A 13,352-nucleotide genomic window follows, 5' to 3' on the forward strand; every position below is an offset into this window, starting at 1 on the left:
ATGTTCATGTTGCAGTTGTTCGAGGATGTTTACGGTTAAGCCTTGAGCTGAGTTTAGCAGGTTAGTAACTTAATAGCAGCTCTAAAACTAGGGCGCATGAGGTGCATAGGCTCCATTTCCTTAATAGCCTCCCGACTCTAAGTGACTCTATTAGCAATATGCACTCTATTTTATTTTCTCTATTATCAACATGAATTTTGTGAATATTATTTGAGACTGAGTGTGTGAAGTTCCTGGCCAGTCATTATGATTGTGTTAAGTAGAGAAGTCTGTGATCACTGTTCTCACAACAAAAGTTTTCCAGTTAATGATTTCAAGCACCATTAAGAAATCAAATCCAGCAATGCTACAGATAGAAAATAGAGAAGATAATGAAGACTCTTTCCTCCAAATCGAATCCACATAATAAAGAAGGTGAAGACCATCTTACTCCCTGTCTAACCTCGGGACATTTATTTTGTTTTGGTACACCTTGCATTTTTTTCACCTTATAGGAAATGAAGTACTTAAAGGACAGACACACTGAGAAGTGTGGCTTGCACTAGAGCTGCATTCCCACTGAGGAAGCTCATGCAGGTCACTGTTGTTAATCCTGCTCAGTGAAGGAAAGGCCCTGGGGTGATCTTTTAAAAAGATTTAAAAACCTCTAACGTGTTTGCCATCAAAGCAAGTCTACTGCTGCTAGAGAAGCATCACAGGGAAGCTGGGAGCTACTTGAAAAGTAAACACCGAGCCTAGCCCTTCCTTTCCAAGGGCATTAGCAACTCTGTCTTCACTATTGCATGCCAGGAAGGGAGAATTTATTGTAGACACTATTCTTTTCTTTTCTCTCTCTCTTTTTTCCCTTTTCCCTCACATCCCTTTCATCTTGCTCCCTCATTGCCAGTCAACTAGTATGAATTGATCATCTACTGTTTGTAAGCCCCAGTGATACCAAGGTATACAAAGAATGGAAATGTTAATTGCCCTCGTCAGACGTCTGTCAGTTTGTCAGCATCTCCTTGTAGATGGGCAGTGTATTTGCATGATGAGAACATTTAAGATTTACTCTATTAGCAAATTTCAAGTATACAATACAATATCATTAACTATAGTCACCATGCTATGCATCGGGTCTCCAGAACTAATTCATCTGATAACAGAAAGTTTGTACCCTTTGACCAATATCTCCCCATTTCCCCAACTCCCAGCATCCGGTAGCTACCATTCTATTTTCTGGTTTTGTGAGTTGAACTTTTCTAGATCCCACATACAGCGAGAACACAGAATATTTGTCTTTCCATGTCTGGTTTATTTTGCTTAGCAAAATGTCTTCCAGGCTCATCCAAGTTGTCACAACAGCCAGGTTTTCATCTTTTTATGGCTCGATGTTAGATATCTATCTATCTATCTATCTATCTATCTAGACATATATGTTATTAATTATATATATATATAATTAATATATATATCACATTTTGTTATGCATTCATCTGTCAATGGACACAGGTTGTTTCCATGTCTTGGCTATTGTAGAATAAATATTCAGGTGCAGATATCTCTTCAGGAAACCTATTTTAATTTTTTTGGACATATACCCAGAAGTGATATTGCTGGATCATGGAGTAGTTCCATTTTTAATGGTGTGAGGAAACTTCATACTGGTTTTCATAGTGGTTGTACCAATTTACATTCCCATCGACAGTATACAAATGTCCCCTTGTCTCCAAATCCCTACTAACACTGCTATTTCTTATCTTTTTGATAATAGTCATCCCAGCAGGTCTGAGGGGTTTATCTCATTGTGGTTTTGATTTTCATTTTCCTGGTGATTAGTGGATTAATGATGTTGAACACTTTTTCATACACCTGTTGGTCATTTGCATGTCTTCTTTGAAGAAAGGTCTATTTAGGTCTATTGTCCATTTTTTTATTGTATTATTTGTGTATGTTTTGCTACTGAGTTGTAAGGGTTCCTTATATATTAATGGGATATTAATTCATTAGACATATGGTTTGCAAATATTTTCTGCCTTTCTGTAGGTTAACTTTCATTTTGGTGATTGTTTCCTTTGCTGTACAGAAACTTTTTAGTTTGATATAACCACTCATATTTGTCTGTTTTTGCTTTTGTTGCCTGTGCTTTTAATGTCATATCTAAAAAATTTTTGCCAAGACCGATGTCTAAGAGATTTTCCAGAATAATGTATAACAAACTATCTGGGTACCTCATGGCCCAATCATGTTTACACATAAAATTAGTCATCATAAGCAGACAATAAAACTACAAACAAAAAAGTAGTAAAGGCCGTACCAGGAATATGAGGTTCTTTCTAGCATAAAATTAACTTTTTCAAATCCAAATATTCAATATCTACATAAATGAGCAAGAACTATAGCCAAAATGTTGTTTTTGTGTTCATTGTAACAATACAACCAAAATAAGTTGAAAACAACTTGATATCTGTCTTTACAAAATATTTGATATTATTTCATGTTTAGCACAGTTTCCTCATTATAAAAGTACCTAGCTAAAAACTATAATTTTTATCAAGCACATACCATTTACCTGCATATTTCAAAAAAATATGACTTTTTTTACACTAATAGATTATGTATTCAAAGTCCACACAAATAATGGAATGTATTACTCTTAACTTCTCATTTAGAATATTAAACCATTACTTTCTAATGCATAAAACAAGGAAAATACATTTAGGTTTAAAATCATTTCCCTGGCAAATAACTACGCATGACAGTCTATTTGATTTTCACTGCTGCTATTCCACTTTTTCTTTGACATTAACACACTTTCAAGTGACAGTTACTTTTTTATATTTCTCCTAGATTTTACAAAAAAGAGGGTAAATTGTATATTTTACACTACACGTGAATAAAAATTTTGCAGGTATACCAGGTATCATTGAAATAATTGATTGAGAATGAATAGCCTTAGCTTTCTTTTATTTAGTATCTTGCTTTATTTTTACAATTTTATTTTACTTTCTAATTTTATCCATGCTTCTATCATTGCACTCTTTTGTTTAAAAAAGATTATCTTTTGTTTAAAAAAAATAGTAGTCTTTTACAATGTTGGGTGATTATTGCACTATTACACCACTAGATTGACAATATTTTCTGTGAATTTTAACATAATAGATCTTAAAGGTAGTAAACTTTTTTCCTATAAGAATATCTAAGCAATAAATCTTTAAATTGATAGAATAGAATGTTTTAAAGTTGGGAACATATGGGGAACTGGTACGTGAGCTTGGGTTACTCTTCTATAAATATTTAATATTAAATAAAATAGATGATTATACTGCGCATGAAATTAAATTAAATTACTTGTTAATTAAAAGGAAACAAATAAGACATCTTATTTTTATACATTGCATAATAGAGCATTTTACAATGGCAACTAAATGTTTGCTTTTTATAAAAATAAACTATATACAGTTGGCCCTTTGCATCCATGGGTTCCATATCATGGATTCAATCAACCTCAGGTTAAAAATAATTGGGAAAAAGTTGCACTGTTGTTAACTTTTACTATGGCCTACGATGTTAGGCCTATGATGGTTGCATCTGTACAGTCATGTGCTACATAATGATGTTTTGATCAGTGATGGACTGTATATACAACAGTGGTATACCATATGGCTTAGGTATGTAGTAGGCTATCCCATCTAGGTTTGTTAAGTGTACTCTGTGACATCTGCACAGTGATGATACTGCCTAGCAACACATTTCTCAGAAGCACCCCAGTCGTTAAGTGGCACGTGACTGTACCAAACACATATAGATTTTTTCCTTGTCATTTTTTAACAATAAAATATAGTTACTATTTACATATCATTTACATTATATTAAGTATTATATGTAATCTAGAGATAATTTAAAGTATATAAGAGAATGTACATAGGTTATTTGTGAATACAATGCCATTTTATATGAGATTTGAGCATCCATGGATTTTAGTATCTGCAGAGGGGTGCTGGAACCAATGCCCCCCAAACACCCAGGGATGACTGCATTTCTTTTTATAAAAAATTATTTATTATTATTTATGCCTACGGCACCTGGTCTTCCTAGGTGGTCTCCCATCCAAGTACCAACCAGGCCCGACCCTGCTTAGATTCCGACATCAGGCTTGTTCGGGGTGGCATGGCTGTAGACCATGGACCGTGGCTCCACTGGGATGCGAACCCAGGACCTTCTGCATGTAAAGCAGACATGCTAACTGCTATACTATGGAACCACATCCCAGGGATAACTGTTTTTCATTCATTATTCCTTCGAACAAAGATCTTTTTTTCCTGTATTGTATATAAGCTAGTAGAACTTTAGTGGGGTCTAGAAAATATCAGAGAAAAGCAAAGATAAAGGAGAAAACTATACTTCATTGAAAATGTGTTGGGGATTGTACATGAATACATGTAAAAAAGGTGAATATTATCAATATAAAATAAGAGATTCAGATTGAGAAGATACAACAGTGACCAATACATGCATAAAATCACATCTACTCTACATAGTTATAAGAAAAATGTAGTATAAAGCATAAGATAAGAAAAATGTAGTATAAATCAGATAAGAAAAAAATTAAAGGATTGATGATACCCATATATATTTCAGGATGAAGTAGAAGAGGCATTTTCATATACATTATTGGCGGACATGTATAATGATGCAAAATTTAGAGAGGGCAATTTGGCAAAACTTAAAGTGGTCTGACTATATGATAGAGAAATTTAAATTATTTTTGTTTCTGTTCAAAACTTTGCAGTGGTTTCAGATTTCATTCCAGTAAAAGGCAAAGGTTTTGTAATGAAACTATATTTCATTCCCAGTGAAAGGAATGGTTTTATAATGTAATTTTTGTAAAAGTCCTATATTCTTTGGACTGACATTTTTTTCTTCCTAGCTATCCATCACTCACTGTTTTAGTTATGTGGGTCTCTTTCACTTCCTTCCAACATGTTAGGTGTGGTTCCAGCTTAAGGATTGTTCTGATTTCTCTGTCTGGAATGTTATTCTTCCATTTATCTATTCAGTTAACCTCTTAGCCTGCTTTGGTCCTTGCTCGAATCTTACAGTCTCAAAGAAGCTTACTTTAAGTATCCTATTCAACACCGTATGTCATCTCCTATCTTTTTTCTCTCCACAATGTCAGCTTTTTAAAAAATCATTTATCTTAAGTGTCTAAAATCCACCTTATACACAATTATTAAATTAATAAAGCATTGTGTACAAAAAAAGTTTTTCCTATTTTAACATTGCTTAAAATAAAGAAAATCTAGAGATACCCTAAAGGCCCATCGGTATAAGCGATGGTTATATCCATTCTAGAAAATATTATACGAGAGTTAAATTAATGTGGAAAAGTTATACATTATCCCATGAAATGATACCCAAAAAATATATAGTTAATTGACTAAAACAAGTTTTAGAATCAGTAAGATATGACCTAATTGTTTAGAGTGAAGGGTGCATCTACCCTTCAACTTCAGGTGATACCTAAGAAAGGCTTTGTAAATATGTACTCCAAGCTAACAACAGTCATTACCTTTGGGAAGGGAAGTGTGGCAGTGAGGGAAAACACACATGAAGGAGAATTTATGCATTGTTGAGTTATTTTCAACAAGAATATAATGCTTGTGTGTGAATGCTAAAGTAAAAATAAAATGAGTGATTTGACAGGTTCAGAAGAATGCCAAATCTCTTTGGGATGAGATAGCATTTGAGTAGAAACTTAAAATATGCATGCATATTAGAAAACAAAGCATGTGAGATGGAGGAAGAATAGGAAAATAGAGTATTTGAGGTAGAAGTTTACGTTGGAATATACTTTCAGTAGTAGAGGTCTCTAGGGGAATGCCAAATATATAATTTCAACATGAATAGAAGCTTTTTTTGTGACTGAATTGCTCAGATCTGGGAAAGAATGAGTGAGGGACAGTTATAAAAGACTGCACATCAGGCTAAGGATTAGGTATTTTAGTTTATATGAAAGGGAAGCCATGGGGAAGGTGGCTTTATTTAAATAAGAAAGCATCTTGTTAAAAATGGTATTTAAAGGAAATGGATTGATCCTGCTGGGCAGAATAAGGCAATGAGAAGAACTTATTTCACCCTGTGCCAACTGGAAGTGGTTAGTACCTTCTGACAGGGATGAGGAGTTCTGTGGACAATGAATCACGGCACAGACAGACATGACCTTTTACTTTAAAACCATTAGTCAAAGATTTCGGATTGTTTTCCCTCCTTTATACCTTATCACAGAATGTTAACATGATACTCTATCTTTAGAATAGGAATTTACCAAGTATAATATTAGTGGTCACTGTGATTACTTACGTAAGCAAATTCTGATGCTTTCAAAAATAGTATGCTTCATTCTTGCCCAATTTGATTGTATTTCTCTTTGCTTCATAATAATATATTAATTCATTTTTTTCAATCTTGTATTAAACAAAAATTACTGTACACCTTCTATGAGCCACTGATTCTGGTAGGGGCTTGGAATAAAATGATGAAAAAAAAAAGAAAAAACAGTTGTAACTCTAGAATCCAGTAGGAAAGATACACATATGATAATAAATTAAAAAAAAAAAAAGTTTTGAAGGATAGGAAGACAGAAAATTAAGGAAAGATGTAAATGTAGATAGTAAGAATTTTTATAAACAACATTAACAAAGTCTTGTAATAGAAAAATATGAGTGGCTAATATATAGGTGACCTCTTTGATAAGACTATAAACTGTTATCTAAAATATGTGAGAGAACTAACCATATATGAATGAAGGAAAGGAAACTCTATATGTACAAACAGCAGTACAAAGGTCTTGTGTCACAGAAAGAGCTGAGTTACCTTGAGATATTTAAAGATTAGTATAACTAGAGTGTTATGAGCTAAGTTAAGTGTATGGATGAAATATGAGATAATAAAGCTCTGTTTAGATCATGGAAAAGACTGAATTATATTCTAAGTGGATTACGATGCCAACTAAGAACATTAATCAAGAGACAGAATTACCAGTTTCATATTTTCAAAAAATTATCCTGGCGAACTGTGAAAAATCGATTGAAGGAGGAGCCATCTGTGTAAGCAAAGGAACTAGTTAGGAGATTACGTCCATACCTTATGTGGATCAGAATATGTGCAGGTGAGCTAGGCAATGCATGCATATTTGAATTAAATTTTGAAATTAAAACTTACAAATATTACTGATGTATTGAATGCTACAGGTAGAAAAATAGAGACATTGAATATGACCGTATTTTGGCTGAGCATTGGAAAGGTTATTTTATTATTACCTGTGATGGGGAAAACAAGGGAAGCACACAGATGTCTTATTTAGGACATGGTTCAAGAGGCAGGTGAAAATGTGAGGACAGATAGATATATAGAGATGGAGCTCAGAAGAGTAGCCTTGGCTGGAGATATATATTTTAGAGTTATCAGAATGGAGCTGATACATAAACCCGTGGAATGGATGATGCCACTAAGGGAGAGAGTATAGGTGAACGGAAGAGAGAGTAAGCATTTTGAGCACTGAGAAACTACAACATAGCATTGCTTTGGAGCCGAAGCTAACAAGATAACAAAACAGTCAGTGCAGGAGAGGGATGTGCCAGACACAGTTCTCCTTCCTGAATTGATACTTGCCATTTCCTCTCCCTAAAAATACTTCTTCTCTGGGTTGTTTTATGGATATTTTCTTCACTCTTTTTAATTTTTCCCAGTATTACCATCTTAGTGATGTTTTCCCAGATCACCTAATTTAATATCAACCATACCCAATTCTGACACCTCTATACTTTTTTGCTTAATTTTTTTCTTTCTAGCACTTATAAAAATCTAACAAATGTAATTTACTAAGTTGTTTATAAAATGTCTCCCCTCATTAGAATATATGACCCAAGAAAGTAAGGCTTTTGTTTTATTTTAAAACTGCCATATTTCTGGATGTGTCGGCAGTGTTTAATAATTTGTGGAATTGAACAAAATTTCTACTGAACTAGAGGATATTGTTGCAAGACTGAAACGGTTTTAAGGATGAAGGGAGTTAAGAAAATGGAGACTGTATATAACCAACTGTTTGGCAGTAATTTCATTATTAAAACCAGTAGAGGCATTAGCTTTGACAGGAGTAATGAAATATCTCCACTGTAAACAAGAGAGCAGGTATATACAGATGAATTCAGAGGTATAGATTTGACTTGAGGAAGATGAGGCAGTTTTTCCATGTCTTCAATTTCTTCAGTGAACTCTTCAACCTGCTGCAAGTGAAGCAAGAATAAGGTTTATGGGGAAAATGAAGGAAAAAAATGGAATTTACTAATCATTCCAGAAGATGGGATTTAAAAAGGAAAAATGGTAGAATGATGAAATCGTGCAAATTTCTTATGTGAATTTTGTCATTTTGAATTTCAAATGAGAAGATCCAACCTGTTATAGCAACATCACCAATTACTTTATGCTGCTTAGGTGCAGTCAAAGAGAAGTTAATATCTGTGTTCAATCAGATAAGTTTTGCTAGTTAAATGGGGCAAGCAGAAAGGGATGTAATATGTATTACTTACACAGAAATATTACACATATAACAAGTAATTATATTGGCAAAACATGAAGTTTATTCTGGACTAGCAAGTGAAAACAGAAGGAGCCTGGAAGAAACAAAAAAGGGGTGAAGGTCAAGAATTATACTTCAGTACCATAAAGTCTAAGAAATGTAGCAGTGGGAGTGACAGAATATATGATTTTCAAGTAGATATTCTGAAGGTGCCTCCTTTACTTTTTAAAACAAATCTCTTAGGCCCTGATCTACCTATTAATGATCTATATCAGATTCCTGGGATGATTTCTTTCATTGGTTTCTATATCGGTTCATAAGCTTGCAGTTAATCCCATGTACCTGGGGTTAACCAGGCAAGACCACCAATGATTACTAAGTACATCTTAAATATCTATGCATATATTATAGGTGGGCTGGTAGATTCTTATTCTTGAAGGTATTACTCAGGGATATAGCAGTTTAATACAGAAGAGACATGGGTTGTTTTGTTTGTTTGTTTGAAATTTTAGGTCTGAATAGCCTGATTTTAGAAAGCTTTATTCAAAACAATGTTAAAAAATGCTACTCAAATAGACACAGTAGGAGTGTTTTCAGGCTCCATTGAACTTGAGTAAAAAATATTTTAATGTCTCTAATTCTACAGCTAATGCCCTTGGGCTCACTCATGCTTTAGTAATTGAAGTTGTAGACAAAGAGAGAATTATTTGATTTTCTAAACTAATTGACATTTTAGAACCAATATGTAGAAATATAAAATTTAATCATGCGCACACATGCTCGCACATTTGCCAACACAGAAGCAGGTGGGTACTAGATTACCAAGAAATCCCTATGCTTTAGAGTCTTAATAGGGGAACGAGATAACATGTATAGCAAACACGCTATAGTCATTTTAAGAAAAACTACAAAGAGTTGAACTCATATTTAATTATGTAAGACATAGCATATATGTTATAATTATGAAATAAAATGTTATGCTTTTATTCTTAGAAAGACCTGTGCTGACTTTTTTTTTTAATCAATCCTCTCATGACCATGAAAAATATTTGCCTCTCCTGAGTCAAAATTTTCCTGTGGCAGTTTGTCTCCTCCAAACTCAGCCCCAGTGAGCCTCACAGCGGCTACATCGCTGTGCACTGTGTGGTCTTGACACTTAGGGTCCAGACTGAGGTGTTTGTAAGATAAATTAACGAAATCAGTGAAACAGCTTTTCTCTCTCTCAGGAAAGGTGAAACTGGACCCTAGCTTCTCCAATTCACCAACCGGTTTCTAGTGCAATTTCAACAATGAAGACATTCTTTTTTTTCCTCTCCTTAAAAATACTGTTTAGTGTGATTTACTCAGAATAGGTCTCTGCTTCTTTTAAGTGATTTTCTTTTCATAAACGGAAGGAAAATCTTTACACGTTGGAGCACTTTGGGGCTTGTCACAAATATCTTTTAGTGTATTATTACTATCCCCTGCTTGTCATGAAAACTGAGCAAGGTCAATGTAATATTGATCAAGTTTCTCTTTTCTACAAATTAACAATGTTTTTATCCTAGATTCTAGTTTTCCTCTCATGTTAAAAATATAAACCAAATTATTATTTTTACATATACAGAATAAAAACGAGTACCACATTTTATTTATTATTATTATTATTTCCTCTCGTGTTAAAAATATAAACCAAATTATTATTTTCACATATACAGAATAAAAACAATGAGTACCACGTTTTATTTATTATTATTATTATTAATTTTTTGCAATGGCATTAGTTAGAACTTATATTACCTTCGTCAAAGTCAGAAATACCTGAGTTGGATGAGTATGTATATGAGAGCTTTTAAAATAAGTACACTGTGGTATTACTGTAATTGTTGGTATATAACCACATATTCAAATGATACATATGTTAATATTTCAAACAACAGCTTTGAAAGGGAATTTTATAATGAAACTTTTAGTTTCTTTAGTTTTGTGTTGACATGAATTGAAAACAAAAAACTAATTCTGTATTTTCCTGAAAAAAAAAATCGTATCAGAAATGACAAATAAGAATACACATAGTACAAATATGACTTATCCATAAACACTGGATTTCTACAGCTATTTTAACCTCAAAAAGGAAGCTTGAGGCAGACAATTTATGACTCACATAATTTGATTACAAATTATGAGGCTTGGGCTCACACATTTTAAGAATGAATACTTATGTCTGTCTTATCCGTCTGTCTACACATACACATCCACTTGCACACAGAAATACTTATATACTTATATTTACTTTATCTATAAACCTTGAAAGTTCTCCCAGTATATCCAGGACATGTCTGTTTTTGTCATTCATTTTCTCCTTGAAAATAAAATATAAAATAAAATCATTTGGCTGATCTCCAAGACCAAGAGAAGTGAAGATTTAAAACCTTACCTTCCTATAGCTATTTTTGTTCTAGTTTAGATTTTTGTATTTGGGGTAGTTTTTTTTTTTTTTGCCGCTTTAAAAAAGCATGAAGGTGGAGTAGATTTAGAAAGAGACAAAGAAGGAAACATAAAAGAGGATGCATGGTGGGGCGTTTAGAAGTCATATTTCATTTTCCCTTAATTTTTTCCAATCTGTGTAACTAACAGATAAGTTATGAAATGTATGAAATCATAGAACTAGTAGTGTGTTCTAAGATATGAGACTAGGGAATTTAAAAATTTGGTTTCCATATCTACTGAAATTAGACTTTCTTCTGTATATTTATTGAGACATATTGATGATTAATAATAAATAATAATAATAACAATAATAATAATCTGTGCCAGTTGAAAACTGAATTAGCAACTTGCTGACAAGATGTCATCTGAATTGCCCCAGCTCAGAACAGAAAGTTGGAGACAGAAACTGAAGAGTTGCAATTACAATGTTGCGAATGACCACCAGCTGGGTCGTTGCCCAGTGACACTGCTGTTTACCTTGATTAGGCATCTCAGACAGCACCTGGACAATTAAAAAGTAGCATTTTACATTTTCAGGTTTGGTTATTAATTGAATCTGTATAAACATAGATTTATGGTCTGTAATGGACATGCCTATAATTTCAATTAAAAATGACAAATGTAAACTGTGGAAGTATGACAAACTGGCTACTCAAGATTCCAGCAATGTAAAACGTGAAGTATGTGCTCTTAATGCTGGAAAAAAAAGTGTCCTAAAGCTGTTGATTGCCTTTTTTAGAAAGTGCTAAGTGAAAGCTTAAGCTAAGGTTTGTGACCCCCAAGATGAGACTGCCTGCCTAGGCAATGGATAAATGTTCACTGTGAGCTGTGCAGAACTTGTGTTTGACATCTCTTCCCCAGGTGAAGAAACGAGTAGTATTTTGTAAAGCATAGACAATTTAGTGGACTTGAATGTCTTCTTTTATAATCTGCTTTTACGAAGAAGAGGACGATGAAGATGACGATGATAATTACCACTATTTCCAATAGTTTGGCCAGGTGAGGGAGAGAATAAATATGTTAATATACCATTCACTGAATGTTGAGAACATGTTACTTACTTTGTTATGACAAGTGTTAGTGATGTGGGAGTTGCCAAGACTTCTGATCTTCTCCTTCACAAGTATTAAAAAAAAAAAAAAAATTGTCTCCATTTCATCCCACTGGCAGAGAGAAAGCCAATGTTTCTCTTCCTTAAGAGTCTCTCCCAGGACTCTTGAGGTCTCCCATTTCTTCCAGGAATTTTTAAGATTCGTTGTTTCTATTAAACGTGGCATGCTGCCTTTCTGTTCTCTCTGCTACTTTCTCTCAGATCTTTAATCTCACATGCATGGACTCTGTAGCAGGCAGCCCCACTCTCATGTAACGCCTCCCAGAGTATAGATAACATGAAATGGACCCTGAAATTTTGAGTAATGATGGAGTGAGACACCAGGCACAGCTCGAAACCTCTGCAACATTTAACACGTTAGAAGCTAGCCTTATTTTTTAAAGTCAACATACTACTAGGTATTTTCTATGTCTCAAGTTTCTTCTCCTTGGTTCTCAGTTTCCCATCATTTGCTGAAACTTCTTTCTCTCTTACATCTATCTGTTCACTTTCTATTCCCTCTTCTCTTCTCTCTACCATAGTAAATCCTTCAGGACACCTTTACTTTCTCTTTCTGGATTTCTTTAAAAATAAAAATAAGTCATTTGTTTGTTCAACACTGTGTGTTGGAGTCATTCTTTACATATATAAAGAGTTAATCAAAGCATTTCACTAAGCAACTATTATCTATTGCAAAAATATTTACAGCAGTCCTACAAGATAGGTAATAATATCTCTAATTTTCAGATATGAAAATAAGATACTAATGAAGGAGCCCAGTTCACACAACTAACTAGTAAGTGGCAGAATTTGTATTAAAATCTGTCTGTGAAACCAGAGCTCTGTGTGTATGCGGGCATATATATGCATGTGTGTGTATGTGTGTGTCTCTCTCTGTATGTGTGTTTATATAACATTTTAGACCAAATCCTGTATTAAATACACCGTACAGGACCACCATTCTTAAAAATATCAGATGGAAAACACAGAAAAGCTTATTGGTTGTCTAATGTTGTTAGATAAACAATTTAAACTTTTGAGTGTTGTCATAATTTATAGCTATTTCAGATATAAATATAGACATATCTATATTTATATCTATTTGATTAGATTCTTGTACATATCATATTTCTTATATTTCCTCCCTACATTTCTTCATTTCTCACAAATGCCTTTTGAATATCACCATTGCACATGTGTTTCTGAAAAGCAGGCAGTTTAGTTTTGGTTCAATTC

At 33.6% G+C, this 13,352-nt stretch overlaps 1 protein-coding gene and 1 pseudogene across 3 annotated transcripts in view; one reads left to right on the forward strand and one right to left on the reverse strand.

Annotated features, from left to right (window-relative positions):
• The window catches only part of LUZP2 (leucine zipper protein 2), a 391,941-nt gene that overhangs the window by 150,847 nt on the left and 227,742 nt on the right, over nt 1-13,352 (forward strand). The gene's annotated exons all lie outside the window — the stretch shown is intronic.
• On the reverse strand, nt 4,050-4,158 carry LOC112476705 (annotated as a pseudogene).

Source organism: Pteropus alecto, unplaced genomic scaffold (assembly GCF_000325575.1).
Source record: "Pteropus alecto unplaced genomic scaffold, ASM32557v1 scaffold71, whole genome shotgun sequence".
NCBI classification, from domain to species: domain Eukaryota; kingdom Metazoa; phylum Chordata; class Mammalia; order Chiroptera; family Pteropodidae; genus Pteropus; species Pteropus alecto.